The 17,842-nt window shown below is 43.9% G+C and overlaps 1 protein-coding gene across 1 annotated transcript in view; it reads left to right on the top strand.

Annotated features, from left to right (window-relative positions):
• Positions 1-17,842, top strand: part of LOC137321366 (peptidyl-prolyl cis-trans isomerase FKBP1B) — a 64,485-nt gene that overhangs the window by 16,165 nt on the left and 30,478 nt on the right. The gene's annotated exons all lie outside the window — the stretch shown is intronic.

Below are 17,842 nucleotides of genomic sequence, written 5' to 3'. Positions count from 1 at the left end.
TAATTCTAACTTGCTCTGAATATGCATATTTTATTTATATTGACGGTTTTACAATCTTGTGATAAACAGAAATGGAATTCTATTACCCCATAATCAAATTCACCATTAAAACCATTTTTTTAAGCTGCACTGTATAATTAATTTTCAACATATTTAATAAAAAGAATATATTATCACCTGCATATTGGGGCATAGGGGAAATATCCAACTTGCTGCCCGAGCATAAAACTGGAGTTGTGGATTGCCGCCCATTATAGAGAACGATCAATTTTCATTTCTATTGAATGACTGTTCCACAAATGTCCGGGCGGCAAATTGAAAATTTACTCCATGGTGTACTTCGTTTACCTTTTTAACTACAATAATCTATTGTCTTTTGTTTAAGGTTGTACAGCCTTATAGATGGTTATAGATTGTATTCCCTCTCTTTCTGTTTTGTCTTATGAATGTATTTCTTTATTATGCTTTGGGCTTTTCTACTTGTACAACTGAAACTACAATAAAAAGCAAGGCTTTACAAAAATGATCATTATTTATTTCTGACTTCTTGTTTGGAATAGAAACACTCAAGATGACGTCAGTGAAGCAGAACCACAAAATAGCAAACCTTTCACCACAGCACCCATCTAAAATACAGGAAGATAAGTAATGACATTATAAATGCATACATAGGGATACCTAGTTCTGACAAAGTCGTTTTGCAACATAGGAACAGGAGTGGGCCATTCAAGCCTGTTCTGCCATTTAATTAGATCATGGCTGATCTGTACCTCAATTCCATTTACCTGCCTTTGTTCTATATGTCTTGATACTCTTACCGAACAAAAATCTATCTATTTCAGTCTTGAAAATTTCAATTGACCCAGCATCCACAGCCTTTTGGGGGAGAGTTGCATTAAAAAATGCTTCCTGACTTCACTCCTAAATGGCCTAGCTGTAATTTTAAGATTATGCCCTCTTGTTCTGGATTCCTCCACCAGAGGAAATAGTTTATCTGAATCTACCCTCTTGAATCCCTTTATCATTTTAAACACCTTGATTCGATCATCCCTGAACCATCGAAACTTAAGGGCATACAAACCAACTTTATGCAGTGTGTCCTCCTAGCCTTTTATCCACTTGCATCATGGTGGTGAATTTACACTGTACCCCCTCCAGGCCATCTTTCCTGAGGTTCGATTACCAAAACTGAATGCAAGACTCCTTCAGCTGGAACTTATCCTGCCTAGGCAGCACTTTCACTAGAGAACCCCTGAATCTGAGCCTTTAGCTAGAAAATCTTGTTATTGAGGATGCAATTATGAGCAGAAAAAGAGGAATAATTCAATGATAAATAGGAAATAATAGATGTTAATACAGTCCTTAAACATAACACAATACTTAATTCCCACATTATATTATCATTTTGCCACCATGGAAATATAATTTACACAATTATAGTGTGGACTTTCCTGTCTACTTAATTTAACTTTTCAACTTTTAATTAGAATAAATTTGGCCGTTTCAAGAGCTATGTAATCTTTTGTGAGGTGACTGAAAATATACAGCTGCCACCAATATGTTGAGCTATCTTTGTCCCAGCATTTTTATTTCCCACTTGTATGGGAAAAGGATGCACTGATCTTTCCACCTTTCAAAATGATGAAGTGAAGTAATACAACAATGGATTCATTGATCAGTCACAGTTTTATGGAAAAACTCTTTAGATTGGTAAATAGGTAGTTTGAGAATGAGAAAGGGGAAAAAGGAGGAAAGCTCTGTTTGAAGCCTCTAGAGAGTGATTCCTAAGTGTTGTACTCAGATTCTCATGTAATCAGGCTTGTACACTGTACAGTGGAAACCCCATGAGAGATTGATCCATTTCTGTGCAGTTGATTGTTTAAGGAACCAGGAATGTTAACATGTAAAGCTGTTCCTGACACTTTAAAAGTGCAGAAATCCATTTATGCCAGCCAGAAGCTAAAACTTGGACATCTCTGTTTCTTTTATTTGTTTTAATATGCCTTCACTGTCAACATGCTTATGCTACTATACCAGGCTCAGATAGCAGCGGTACTCCAAGCAGGAGACTGGGTGCCCCTGGAGTATGCTTGGAGGGTGTTGGTAAAAGGAAAGCACTGTAGTACTCCACTAATGTCCTTTAGGGAAGGAAACCTGCTGTCCTTACCCAGTCTGGCCTATATGTGACTCCAGACCCACTGCAATGTGGTTGATTCTTAATCGCCCTCTGAAATGGCCTCGTAAGTCACTCGGTTGTACAATCTCGCTACGAAAAGTCATAATAAGAATAAAACCGGATGGACCACCCGAGATCGCTAGGCACTGGATGCGACAAAGGCAAACCAAGCCCATTCAACCCTGCAAAGTCCTCCTCACTAACATCAGACGACTTGTACCAAAATTGGGAGAGCTGTCCCTCAGACTAGTCAAGCAACAGCCAAACTCACGGAATCATACCTTTCAGCCATCGTCCCAGACACTTCCATCTCCATCCCTGGGTATGTCCTGTCCCACAGGCAGGACAGACCCACCAGAGATGGCGGTACAGTGATATACAGTCAGGAGGGAGTGGCCCTGGATCCCATGAAATCTCATGGCATCAGGTCAAACATGGGCAAGGAAACCTCCTGCTGATTACCACCTACCATCCTCCCTCAGCTGATGAATCAGTCCTCCTCCATGTTGAGCACCACTTGGAGGAAGCACTGAGGGTAGCAAGGGCACAGAATGTACTCTGGGTGGGGGACTTCAATGTCCATCACCAAGAGTGGCTCGGTAGCACCACTACTGACTCAGCTGGCCGAATCCTGAAGGACATAGCTTCCAGACTGGGCCTGCAGCAGGTGGTGAGCAAACCAACATGAGGGAAAAACCTACTTGACCTCGTCCTCACCAATCTACCTGTCGCAGATGCATCTGTCCATAACAGTATTGGTAGGAGTAAACACCGCGCAGTCTATGTGGAGACAAAGTCCCATCTTCACATTGAGGACACCAGCCAAGGTGTTGTGTGGCACTACCATTGTGCTAAATGGGATAGATTCAGAACAGATCTAGCAGCTCAAAACTGGACATCCATGAGGCACTGTGGGCCATCAGTAGCAGCAGAATTGTACTCCAGCACAATCTGTAGCCTTATGGCCTGGAATATCCCTCACTCTACCATTACCAACAAGCCAGGGGATCAACCCTGGTTCAATGAGGAGTGTAGAAGAGCATGCCAGGAGCAGCACCAGGCATACCCAAAAATGAGGTGCCAACCTGGTGAAACTACAACACAGGACTACATGCATGCTAAACAGCGGAAGCAACATGCTATAGACAAAGCTAAGCGATCCCACAACCAACGGATCAGATCAAAGCTCTGCAGTCCTGCCACATCCAGTCATGAATGGTGGTGGACAATTAAACAATTATGGGAGGAGGAGGCTCTGTGAACATTCCCATCCTCAATGATGGCAGAGTCCAGCACGTGAGTGCAAAAGACAAGGCTGAAATGTTTGCAACCACCTTCAGCCAGAAGTGCCGAGTGGATGATCCTCCCGATATTCCCACCATCACAGAAGCCAGTCTTCAGCCAATTCGATTCACTCCACGTGATATCAAGAAACGGCTGAGTGCACTGGATACAACAAAGACTATGTGCCCTGACAACATCCTGGCTGTAGTGCTGAAGACTTGTGCTCCAGAACTAGCCGCGCCTCTAGCCAAACTGTTTCAGTACAGCTACAACGCTGGCATCTACCCGACAATGTGGAAAATTGCCCGGATGTGTCCTGTCCACAAAAATCAGGACAAAACCAATCTGGCCAATTACCGCCCCATCATTCTACTCTCAATTATCAGCAAAGTGATGGAAGGTGTCGTCGACAGTGCTATCAAGCGGCACTTACTCACCAATAACCTGCTCACCGATGCTCAGTTTGGGTTCCGCCAGGACTACTCAGCTCCAGACCTCATTACAGCCTTGGTCCAAACATGGACAAAAGAGCTGAATTTCAGAGGTGAGGTGAGAGTGATTGCCCTTGACATCAAGGCAGCTTTTGACCGAGTGTGGCACCAAGGAGCCCTAGTAAAATTGAAGTCAATGGGAATCAGGGGGAAAACTCTCCAGTGGCTGGAGTCTTACCTAGCACAAAGGAAGATGGTAGTGGTTGTTGGAGGCCAATCATCTCAGCCTTAGGACATTGCTGCAGGAGTCCCTCAGGGCAGTGTCCTGGGCCCAACCATCTTCAGCTGCTTCATCAATGACCTTCCCTCCATCATAAGGTCAGAAATGGGGATTTTTGCTGATGATTGCACAGTGTTCAGTTCCATTCGCAACCCCTCAGATAATGAAGCAGTCCGTGCCCGCATGCAGCAAGACCTGGACAACATCCAGGCTTGGGCAGATAAGTGGCAAGTAACATTCACGCCAGACAAGTGCTAGGCAATGACCATTTCCATCAAGAGAGAGTCTAACCACCTCCCCTTGACGTTCAACGACATTACCATCGCCGAATCCCCCACCATCAACATCCTGGGGGTCACCATTGACCAGAAACTTAACTGGACCAGCCACATAAATACTGTAGCTACAAGAGCAGGTCAGAGACTGGGTATTCTGCAGCGAGTGACTCACCTCTTGACTCCCCAAAGCTTTTCCATCATCTACAAGGCACGAGTCAGGAGTGTGATGGAATACTCTCCTGCACTCATGCTTGCCTGGATGAGTGCAGCTCCAACAACACTCAAGAAGCTCGACACCATCCAGGACAAAGCAGCTCGCTTGATTGGTACCCCATCCACCACCATAAACATTCACTTCCTTCACCACCGGCGCACCGTGGCTGCAAAATATACCATCCACAGGATGCACTGCAGCAACTCGGCAAGGCTTCTTCGACAGCACCTCCCAAACCCGCAACCTCTACCACCTAGAAGGACAAGGGCAGCAGGCACATGGGAACAATACCACCTGCATGTTCCCCTCCAAGTCACACACCATCCCGACTTGGAAATATATCGCCTTTCCTTTATCATCGCTGGGTCAAAATCCTGGAACTCCCTACCTAACAGCACTGTGGGAGAACCTTCACCACACGGACTGCAGTGGTTCAAGAAGGCGGCTCACCACCACCTTCTCAAGGGCAATTAGGGATGGGCAATAAATGCTGGCTTTGCCAGCGACGCCCACATCCCATGAACGAATAAAAAAAGTGCTAGGAATGTATGTAACATGTACAGGGAAAACAAGAATGAGTATGAAATGTGATGGAGGATGTTGGTTTAACCATGTGACATCTCTTTTGATTCAAGGTGGGATGAAGTAACTGTATGGTAAGGGGTTAAAAGGATTCTTGCCCTGTTGTAGGGAAACAGTTGTTAGTAGCTTAGGAAAGGGCCAGTCGAATTTCTTCAGCAGCTGTCAAGAAGGCTTGCGGCTGTTGCTTCCCGTCTGCCTCTAAAGAAAATCATATAGCAAAAACGAGGGGTTACATATTACTGGACATGGCCTCCATCACTGAGTGTAAAAGACTAACAGCATTTCGCAACAAGTACTGAAGCTGCAATGTCATTTTGAATGCCAGAAGCCAAAAGTAAAGTCCCTTCTTGACAATATCAGACTGCCCCTTTAAGACAGATAGCATCTAAACAGCAACTCAGGAAGCAGTAACACCAGGTTTTTATGGATACAGTCTGCCCCTGATCTGTACCCAGTGCTATTGCAGGAAATCTGTGTACAGAACCTCTGACAGTCATTTGCATGTAAGTTAGATTGCTGCACCTTCTTCAGGTGTAGCCACCAAAACAGTCATAGAGGAAATTCAGGTTCCATACTATTCAGACATAAATTGAAAAAAAGGATTGGTGCCCATTTTTCCTGTGAATTGCACCCGTTTCTCAGATGGTATTTGAGTGCTAACTCAAAGAAAATTAGCTTCATATGTGAAACTTAAATGCTCCCAGTCCATAAAATGATAAAAGAAAGTTATTTCCTGCTGATTTGTGCTTCAAACTTTGTCCACCAATTCTTAGAATCGTCACACTTTTCCAACTGAATATTTCTCCTGGCTATCTCCATATTTCCCTCCCTGCAATACTTCTTCCTGAAGGCTGTTTTTTGACTTCCACCCTAATTCTCTTTGCTTGTGGTTGTCTCCATAATACTTCTGCCCCATCATTCTGGTTGTCCTTCAGACTGTTTGGAAATAGATAAAAATGCACTTTAAGAATGCTTCCCTATGCTTCTAACATTCTTCACTCCTGCTTTCAAGAGCATAAGGGTTGTTTCTTTTGACATAACCTTACCTTTGTTATGACTCTCCCCTGACTTAATCACTCAGGAATTATCAAGTTACCCCCTTTTGGAATATAGATCCTATCCTATGGGTGTGTTCCTCATCTATTTTCTATTTAATTCTGTTTCCTATTTAAGTTCCTTTGGGTAAAGCAAGACCCCCCTGAATTGCTTTCTGCCAATTGGTGAATGATAAAGATTTTTACTGTACTGAGACGTGGTGATCTTCACCTATATGTCTTAAAACCCTATCATTATGTCTTTTTACACCCTGCTAGGATAAGTTTTTTATCCTGTGTATTTTATTCTATCATAACCTTTTAGGGTACATTTTCAAAATTCTTGCCCATGATAAGGGACTTGGCCCACTGTAAGCACGGATCAGAAAACTGTGGGTGTGCTGTCCATGGTTTTTCTTACCCATGCTTGCAGCGGACCAGGTACTTTGCCACATTGGAAAATATACCCTTTTGGAGTTTAGCTACATGTACTGATAGTTTTACAAATATAGTCTTTGTCTTGTCATTTTTTACCTCAGTACTTTTGTTTAGAATAGCAGCACTCAGGATGGTATCAGTGATGCAGAACCACAAAACTGCACATCTTTCCTCACAGCACCACCCTAGATACGAAAAGGCATAAGAGAAGAAATTATATAGCGCCTTTCATGTCCTCAGGACGTCCCAAAGTGCTTCACAGCCAATTAATTACTTTTGAAGTGCAATCACTGTTGTAATGTAGGCAAATGCAGCAGCCAATTTCTGCACAGCAAGGTCCCACAAACATTTATGAGATAAATGACCAGATAATCTATTTTTTGAGTGATGTTGGTTGAGGGAGATAAATGTTGGCCAGGACACGGGGAAAACTCACCCGCTCTTCTTCAAATAGTGCCATTAGATCTTTTACATCATGAGCAAGCACACAGGACCTCGGTTGAACATCTCATCAAAAAGACAGCACCTCCGACAGGGCACCACTCCCTCAGCACTGCATTGAAGTGCCTGCCTAGATATTTTCCCAAGTCTCTGGACTGGGGCTTGAACCTACAACTTTCTGACTCAGCAGTGGGAGTGCTACCACTGAGCCAAGGCTGACACCATAGATATACAGTCAGGTATACAATAAGAGCTGAGTTCTGCAGTAAGTGGACCCTGCTTATAGAATAAATTTTACGAATCGGAGCTTCACCCGGCAGGAACACATATTGAAATATTTGGGCATGGTCGTCAGCAAGCCCTGCAGGATTTTCCATCCATTAGTATTAGCAGATGGAAAATTCTGCAGTGTCCAATGACCTCTATACTTGCATTCTCAATACATGCTCTTGCTGGATTAAACTTCGCATCAGCAGTGCAAGTTTGTAAAATTTAACCTTTTATAAATGTAAACTTAGGTAGACCTGGTTCTGACAATACAGTTTTGCAACATTTCTCTAGCTGGAACTTATCCTGTCTAGGCAGCTATTTCACTTGACAGCCCTTGAATCTGAGCCAAGAGTAGAAAAATCTGGCAGTTCCTAAAGACAAATTTGTGACAGCAAATATTATGGAGAGAAATCTTTGGAAGGTATTAATGATAAAGAGTGATTGGTGGGCATGAACTGGGTAGGTAGAAAAAAATGATTAATAATTGGATGATAAATAGGAAATAGTACATTAAGTCGTTAGTGGTTTCCGTGTTCTGCACCAGGATATTTATACGACGCTAATTCCCACATTAAATTTGCATTTTGCCACCACGGAAATATAATTTACACTTATATAAGCAGTAAAATGTAAATGTTACCAGTGCATTAAATGCAAAGGAAAGCCATTTTCTACAACTTTGTATTCTATGTCCCAAAATCTTTTCCTCTTGGCTATTTCTATCAGATTTCTGCCAAATCTGTCTTACTGTCCCTCTGATTGTTTGAAAAAGATAAAAATGCTGTTTCTGGTCTTATCTCCCTGATATTCCCAACTCCCCGGTTTCAACTAAATAAAGATCCATCTTTTTGACAGGATCTTGGAAACATGTCAAGACACTATTTTATCAGAATACACTACCACATTTACATATACAAAGAAACAGGCCATTTAGCCCATCAAATCTGTGGCATAGTTGTCTCCAAACAAGTCACCTAGTCTAATCTCACGCTCCATATCCTTTAATATTCCTCTTTTTCAAGCAACTACCTAGGGTACACAGAAGGGCTACAGGTTGATCCCAAAACTTAAGGGAATGATATATGAGGAAAGATTGACCAATCTGGGTCTTTTCTCTCTTCAGAAGAGAGATTGAGAGTGGTGAGAGGTTATGATACAATTATTAAAGGTTTGGCCAAATTGGATCCAAGTAACCTTTTCTGCCATGTACAAAATTTAAGCATAAGGGGTCATATTTACAAATTAAGGACAACAAAAGAAAATAGGAAACGCAGGAAGAATGTTTTACTAAGTATGTGGAGCAAATTACCAACACGGATGGTGGAACAAGAAACCTTAATGGGTTTCAAGAAGGAACTAGACAAATTCTTGTCAACAAATGGGATTCAAAGTTATTAGAAATGCATCAAGGAAATACTGTGGATAGATGGGCAAGATGGACCAAAAATCTTATGCCTAAAATTGTTACTATTGGAGCAATTTTAACTGCCTGCCGTTAAAATCGGCCGGGAGACTTACCCACTCATGTCCCGCTCCCTTTTTGCAGTCTTCAATATTAACCTACTTTTCTGACATCATCGGGGCCCGACTGGGTAAGGAAGCCATTGTGGCTTTCCAACCAGAAGAGGCTAGCGGGAAGAAGAGTCAGGGACAGGAGGGGCCCAAAGAGGTAAGCCTTTAAACATTTTTTACTTTTCTTGTCGAATATACTTTGGTGCTGTGGCCAGTCACCTGCTCTACTTTATCCAGTGGGAGACTGGCTACAGAACTGCAAATACTGTCAGCAAGTACAGTACTCAGCTTCCACTTTCTTCAGTGGCAATTTTCTGCCAAACTTTATCCCACACTGATCTCAGCTTCACTTTATCCAATGCCAGTCTCTCGCCCTACTTTATCCAGCACTGGTCTCCTGCTCTACTTTAAATTAATTTAAGAATATCCTTGCCACCCCTACTTTGAGCCTCAAACCCGGGTAGAAATTTCTTGCTTTATACACGAGTGTATACGGTAGTCATCTTCCTTTAGAGTGCCGTAGGAATACAGAACTAAGTGTTGGCAACTATCCTAATTGGAACCACTGGGAATCTGATCAAAATACTGGAAGATTAAATGTGGGCAAATCTTTTCCTTCATTTTTTGGCAGATAATTAAAAATGGTCTTTGAATTGTTTTTCAATGCTGGAGAAACTGGAGGAGGACTTGCTATGCTGGAGGCTTCAGAAAGCTATTGGAACAATGACAGCTGTTCTGTACAAATGCACTTTAAGTATATTTGTGGGAAGGGAGTGAGGAGTGGAGGAGGATGATGCAATTAAATTTGCATAATGCACAGATTGGAGTTGACAGACATCTGGCTTTATAATCATCTGGAAATTCCTCAGTGGGCTAATTTTATCCCATGGGCAAAGTGAGAGTAAAAGTGGAAGAAATTCTGGTGTGCTCATCATTTATCCACAGTTTGTGTATTCCCCAACATTCCTCCCTATTGTCTGGAATAATTGTAATTGTCAAATGCCTGTGAAATGTAATTAAACTTACCTCGCACAAAACCCCTGTGCTTTCAAGTTCTCACATATTTGATGTGGTCCCAGCCCATATTTGAATCAGGAGCGACATCAAAAGAGAGAACCAGCAGAATTCCACAATGAATCAGAGGTACATTGGAGCTTTGGAGGAGACTAATTTTTTGACTTTGCAGCAGCATGGATTCTGTATGTAGTACCTCACTATTGAATTATTTGGAGGAGAAGGGCTCTGGAAGGTACCCTGGGAGGTCTGAGAGCATAGGAAGTGGAGATATAGGGACCAGGTGGTATTCCTGCAGGTATATATAATCCCAGTTGCACCTACCTGGACCTCACCGAGCAGTAGTGCCTCAGGAAGCTGTGCCTGAGCAGGGAGGCACTCACTGATTAGTACCCATATGAGGGGTTATTCCAGTATGGGCCAAATAGTTAATTGTAGTAGTAAGCTGCACACTGCACACATTTACCCAGAAAAAAGTTGAGCATGAAGCAGGAGAGTTGCAGTGGGATGTTTTTATTGTTGTAATAATGCATGCAATAGTTTGCATGATGTACCGTGGTGCAGTCTGCTGCTTCATAAATTTGTATGGTATGACTTATCTTGTGACCTACTCCTCAATGTATCTCTGATGGAAGGAATGTCAGCTGGCTAGCTGTGATGTTTCCAAGGGAGTCCTTTGGGATTGTGGTGAGCTTGTGATCTCCATATGACAATGAACCAGACAGTCCTGTTGTGTAGTTCTAAATAGTTGGACCTGGATGTATTCAAGGGGATGGGGAGGATGTCCACTGTCACTTGTGTGGAGACGTGTGATGGCACAGGATTAGAATTGGCTTGTTCCCTGTGATACTGGATACACGTTACTGATCAAGACCAAGTCCTCAAGACATCCACTGTTCCATGTAAGTAAAGACATTTGAAGTCTTGGCATTCCTAATACATGATTTCTTCCATCCATTTGTTGTGAAAGGAACATAGTGATAAATAATTTAATGCCTCTCGATGTAAAGGGAGTACATGCTTACTGCACATAAACACCAACATACCAAGGGTATGAAATAGTTACATTTATAATAGATCCTAAGAGTCCAGCTGCCAGCTGTGATCCTAGTTCAGACCCAGAGACAACCACACCAGAGCACAATTTAAAGTGACATTTATTTATTTTCTTTGAACAACGTTATCAATCAAAGTTCTTTTTTTTTTTATTCGTTCATGGGATGTGGGCGTCGCTGGCGAGGCCGGCATTTATTGCCCATCCCTAATTGCCCTTGAGAAGGTGGTGGTGAGCCGCCTTCTTGAACCGCTGCAGTCCGTGTGGTGACGGTTCTCCCACACTGCTGTTAGGAAGGAATTCCAGGATTTTGACCCAGCGACAATGAAGGAACGGCGATATATTTCAAAGTCGGGATGGTGTGTGACTTGGAGGGGAACGTGCAGGTGGTGTTGTTCCTATGTGCCTGCTGCTTGCGTCCTTCTAGGTGGTAGAGGTCGCGAGTTTGGGAGGTGCTGTCGAAGAAGCCTTGGCAAGTTGCTGCAGTGCATCCTGTGGATGGTACACACTGCAGCCACAGTGCACTGGTGGTGAAGGGAGTGAATGTTTAAGGTGGTGGATGAGGTCCCAATCAAGCGGGCTGCTTTGTCCTGGATGGTGTCGAGATTCTTGAGTGTTGTTGGAGTTGCACTCATCCAGGCAAGTGGAGAGTATTCCATCACACTCCTGACTTGTGCCTTGTAGATGGTAGAAAGGCTTGGGGAGTCAGGAGGTGAGTCACTCCAATTAAGTTTCTGGTCAATGGTGACCCCCAGGATGTTGATGGTGAGGATTTGGCGATGGTAATGTTGTTGAATGTCAAGGGGAGGTGGTTAGACTCTCTCTTGTTGGAGATGGTCATTGCCTGGCACTTGTCTGGCGCGAATGTTACTTGCCACTTATGAGCCCAAGCCTGGATGTTGTCCAGGTCTTGCTGCATGCGGGCACGGACTGCTTCATTATTTGAGGGGTTGCGAATGGAACTGAACACTGTGCAATCATCAGCGAACATCCCCATTTCTGACCTGATGATGGAGGGAAGGTCATTGATGAAGCAGCTGAAGATGGTTGGGCCTAGGACACTGCCCTGAAGAAATCCTGCTGCAATGCCCTGGGGCTGAGATGATTGGCCTCCAACAACCACTATCATCTTCCTTTATGCTAGGTATGACTCCAGCCACTGGAGAGTTTTCCCCCTGATTCCCATTGACTTCAATTTTACTAGGGCTCCTTGGTGCCACACTCGGTCAAATGCTGCCTTGATGTCAAGGGCAGTCACTCTCACCTCACCTCTGGAATTCAGCTCTTTTGTCCATGTTTGGACCAAGGCTGTAATGAGGTCTGGAGCCGACTGGTCCTGGTGGAACCCAAACTGTGCATCGGTGAGCAGGTTATTGGTGAGTAAGTGCCGCTTGATAGCACTGTCGACGACACCTTCCATCACTTTGCTGATGATTGAGAGTAGACTGATGGGGCGGTAATTGGCCGGATTGGATTTGTCCAGCTTTTTGTGGACAGGACATACCTGGGCAATTTTCCACATTGTCGGGTAGATGCCAGTGTTGTAGCTGTACTGGAACAGCTTGGCTAGAGGCGCAGCTGGTTCTGGAGCACAAGTCTTCAGCACTACAGCCGGGATGTTGTCGGGGCCCATAGCCTTTGCTGTATCCAGTGCACTCAGCCGTTTCTTGATATCACGTGGAGTGAATCGAATTGGCCGAAGACTGGCTTCTGTGATGGTGGGGATATCGGAAGGAGGCTGAGATGGATCATCCACTCGACACTTCTGGCTGAAGATGGTTGCAAACGCTTCAGCCTTGTCTTTTGCACTCACGTGCTGGACTCCGCCATCATTGAGGATGGGGATGTTTGCAGAGCCTCCTCCTCCCGTTAGTTGTTTAATTGTCCACCACCATTCATGACTGTGGCAGGACTGCAGAGCTTTGATCTGATCCGTTGGTTGTGGAATCACTTAGCTCTGTCTATAGCATGTTGCTTCCGCTGTTTAGCATGCATGTAGTCCTGAGTTGTAGCTTCACCAGGTTGGCACCTCATTTTTAGGTATGCCTGGTGCTGTTCCTGGCATGCTCTTCTACACTCCTCATTGAACCAGGGTTGATCCCCTGGCTTGTTGGTAATGGTGGAGTGAGGAATATGCCAGCCCATGAGGTTATAGATTGTGCTGGAATACAATTCTGCTGCTGCTGATGGCCCACAGCACCTCATGGATGCCCAGTTTTGAGCTGCTAGATCTGTTCCGAATCTATCCCATTTAGCACGGTGGTAGTGCCACACAACACGTTGGATGGTGTCCTCAGTGTGAAGACGGGACTTCGTCTCCACGAGGACTGTGCGGTGGTCACTCCTACCAATACTGTCATGGACAGATGCATTTGCGACAGGTAAATTGGTGAGGATGAGGTCAAGTACGTTTTTCCCTCGTGTTGGTTCGCTCACCACCTGCCGCAGGCCCAGTCTGGCAGCTATGTCCTTCAGGACTCGGCCAGCTCGGTCAGTAGTGGTGCTCCCGAGCCACTCTTGGTGATGGACATTGAAGTCCCCCACCCAGAGTAGATTTTGTGCCCTTGCTACCCACAGTGCTTCATTTTTAGGTATGCCTGGTGCTGTTCCTGGCATGCTCTTCTACACTCCAAGTGGTATTCAACACGGAGGAGGACTGATTCATCAGCTGAGGGAAGACGGTAGGTGATAATCAGTAGGATGTTTCCTTGCCCATGTTTGACCTGATGCCATGAGATTAGCAAGATTATCACAATGTTATTTAATCAGAACTAAGTCACCTATTTTGAACCGGGACAATATTGTTCTACGGTTCTAATATCTTTGGTCAGTAATCCTTTTGCCAGCAGTGTTGGGGAACTCCATCGATTTTTTTTTATTAGTTCATGGGATGTGGGCGTTGCTGGGGAGGCCAGCATTTATTGCCCATCCCTAATTGCCCTTGAGAAGGTGGTGGTGAGCCGCCTTCTTGAACCGTTGCAGTCCATGAGGTGAAAGTTCTCCCACAGTGCTGTTAGGAAGGGAGTTCCAGGATTTTGACCCAGCGACGATGAAGGAACAACGAAATATTTTGAAGTCGGGATGGTGTGTGACTTGGAGGGGAACATGCAGGTGGTGTTGTTCCCATGTGCCTGCTGCCCTTGTCCTTCTAGGTGGTAGAGGTCGCGGGTTTGGGAGGTGCTGTCGAAGAAGCCTTGGCGAGTTGCTGCAGTGCATCCTGTGGATGGTACACACTTAGGATGCAAGTTCCCTTTGGTGGTCAAGCTGTGAATGGCATTGAGGGACTCCCTATCTGGGTAGGACACGAATCTCCCTTCAGTCCAAAAAGTCACGCATTTTATGTCAGTCTTCCTTTGATTTCAGTTAGCTTCACAAACACCTGCAGGCTTGACTGCCCTCTCATGTCCCATTCATTGATAACAACAATCCACTCATTTAGATAGGCTTTAACTGCTCTTTTTTGGGATAGATGCCTATATTCCAATTTTCACACTTTTCAACAATGGGGTATAAGTCAACTCAAAGTTTCAGGAGATTCATTCGTTATCTGCTTCGAGGTTTCTTTAATTAAATTTGTAGTGTTTTAGTGTTAATTGGTTCTTTTCCTCCCGGGTTGCTTGAGAAGAACTTTCTAGTTAGGATTATCAATTGTCCTTCCCTAATAGTCTAGGGCTAAAAGGGTTAAATTATGAGGACAGGTTGCATAGACTAGTCTTGTATTCCCTTGAGCATAGAAGATTAAGGGGTGAACTAGAAGGTGCTTAAGATGATTAAAGGATTTGATAGGGTAGATAGAGAGAAACTATTTCCCTTGGTGGGGGAGTGTAGAACAAGGAGGAATAACCTTAAAATTAGAGCTCGGCCATTCAGACCTGGTGTCAGGAAGTACTTCTTCATGCAAAAGGTAGTGGGAATCTGGAACGCTTCTTCGCCTGCCCCCCCCCCCAAAAAAAAGCTAGGTCAATTGAAAATTTCAAAACTGAGATTGATAGATTTTTGTTAGGTAAGGGTATTAAGGGTTACAGAACCAAGGCGGATAAATGGAGTTGAGATACAGATCAGCCATGATCTAATTGAATGCCTGAACAGGCTCGAGGGGCTGAATGGCTTATTCGTATTTCTAGTTCAAAAGGCTTTATTTATATATTTTTAAGTCATCCTTTTACAAATGATCAGCACAGGGCACAAGCATTTGTTTTTACAGTTCCTTTATTCTCATTTGCATTTGTTCTAGCAATGTGTAACTAGCTTTAAGTAAGACGATAAAGCAAACATAAAAAGGAACTACTTTTGTTTATTTGTTCATGGGATGTGGGCGTCGCTGGCAAGGCCAGTATTTATTACGCATCCCTAATTGCCCTTGAGAAGGTGGTGATGAGCCGCCTTCTTGAACCGCTGCAGTCTGTGCAGTGAAGGTTCTCCCACAGTGCTGTTAGGAAGGGATTCCAGGATTTTGACCCAGCAACGATGAAGGAACGGCAATATATTTCCAAGTCGGGATGGTGTGTGACTTGGAGGGGAACGTGGAGGTGGTGGTGTTCCCATGTGCCTGCTGCCCTTGTCCTTCTAGGTGATAGAGATCGTGGGTTTGGGAGGTGCTGTCGAAGAAGCCTTGGTGAGTTGCAGCAGTGCATCCTATGGATGGTACACACTGCAGCTACGGTGCGCCAATGGTGAAGGGAGTGAATGTTTAGGGTGGTGGCTGGGGTGCCAATCAAGCGGACTGCTTTGTCCTGGATGGTGTCGAGCTTCTTGAGTGTTGTTGGAGTTGCACTCATCCGGGCAAATGGAGAGTATTCCATCACACTCCTGACTTGTGCCTTGTAGATGGTGGAAAGGCTTTGGGGAGTCAGGAGGTGAGTCACTCACCACAGAATACCCAGCCTCTAACCTGCTCTTGTAACCACAATATTTATATGGCTGGTCCAGTTTAAGTTTCTGGTCAATGGTGACCCCCAGGATGTTGATGGTGGGTAATGCTGTTGAATGTCAAGGGGAGGTAGTTAGACTCTCTTTTGTTGGATATAAATGATATGAAATATAAGATGCAGTTAGACATCACTACAATTCTCTATGTGCTGCAACACTTTCATGAGGCTCCCATTCTTTCTATGCCTTGTGTTATTGGATTAAACATTTTCATCCAGTGTGCCCTCCTCTACCTCAGAACTATAAACCTGCAGCATGAATATTTGGACCTGGATGTATTTGTATCAGAGGTAGCTGAACAGGTGAGGCAACTGAGGCACTGCCTCACCGCCAGACATACAGTGGAGATTGTGTACGAGTTTTTTATTGATTTAACCAAGGTGTGCTTGCCAGAATATTTTCTGTTTACCTGGTAAATTTTGGTAAGCATTTATGTTGGAAGATCTCCTGATGCGTTACATTACTGATGTCGTCTTGCTCCTTGAGTGCGTTTATAGCGGCCACATTTTTTAAAAGAGTATTATTGGGAAAAACTAGTTCAAAAAAAGGAGCTGGCTTTGCTAAAATGGTTATTGGCATCCTCTCCTCCCATCTGTTCACCAGTTCCCCTCTTACTCTTTTCTTTGACCTTGCATTCTTCTTGTAATAAAAGATCACTGTCAATAAGAACATAAAACACATTGTGCATGTACGAAGGGCCCATTGCAATGGCAACAAGCGAGGTAGTTTAATGTTTCATCCATAAGATGCTACCTCCGACAATGCAGTGTGTTCCCTCAGTACTGTACTGAAGAGTCAGGCTAAATATTTACACTCAAATCCTGGAGTGGGGCTTGAACTCAATGACCTTCTGACTCAGGTGAGAGTATGACGGTGCTGGTCAATACATTAGCCACCAGGCATGTGGCTAATTAAGAATCCAAATGTAACTAATTGCATTTCTGATCCATAAATTAAAAAATGAGTAAAAGACAGTCCTTGGGCATGTGATCTCAATACTCGTATTTGCACGGGATATGCATGTGTACTTTAACCTTTTGTGCTTTGTTGGTAAAATACTAAGACAAAATGCAGAGTGTGTGTTTTTTGATGATTGTTAGTGCCTTACTTCCGTAGTTACTGAAAGGTGGTAGTTGTTTGCTAAGTAAATATACACACATGAAATACATTTACCTGTATTGTGTGTAAGGCATTTTCTACTAAAATATATACAGGCATTGTGTTTTACATGGTATAATGCTCCTGTCCTAATAAAATAGCAGATCCTTCAACTCACTGTAATACCGTGGCGACCCATGAGTAATTAGCTAGGTACAGAACGGGATTGAACTAATTTTCAGACACAGCGATGGAAGTTGTGTGCTTTTGTAAAGCAAAAATAAAGGTGGCACTGGGAAGAAAAGCTACTAAGTATATTGTAAAAAGCAGATATTATTACAGATTCGATTGGAATTCTTTGCTTGTAATACAGATCCAAAATATACCTCTGCAATAACCGGAACGATCAATACCTCACGATTTTTGAGGGGGGAAAAAGTAGCATTCAAGCATTCACTGGGGTAAACCGAACTGTTTGGATATATATCATTGCATTCTATTGTCAGGTACGGTATTCAGTACCCCCTGCAAAGTTCTCAGGGTGGCAATGCTCCATAAGTTTAAAATAGGCCCCTCTCTCCAGTAATGAAGTGCCAGAAAAACCAGACTGCAACTACAACCTAACCTAAACTCAGCTACGAGCAACCTAAACTTGCTAGAGAGAGAGAGAGCGAGCGACATAGTCTCTACTTCCTCGATGCTGATTGGCGTTGAGGCGCCACTGACGTTCCAATTCCATCTGGGGAGGGGCGGGGTCGGGATGATTGACGTTTGTCGATGACGTCACGCCGCCCATTGACAGGCTGG

The sequence above is a fragment of the Heptranchias perlo genome, chromosome 5 (assembly GCF_035084215.1).
Source record: "Heptranchias perlo isolate sHepPer1 chromosome 5, sHepPer1.hap1, whole genome shotgun sequence".
NCBI lineage: Eukaryota > Metazoa > Chordata > Chondrichthyes > Hexanchiformes > Hexanchidae > Heptranchias > Heptranchias perlo.
This window is presented reverse-complemented; position numbering and strand designations above follow the sequence as displayed.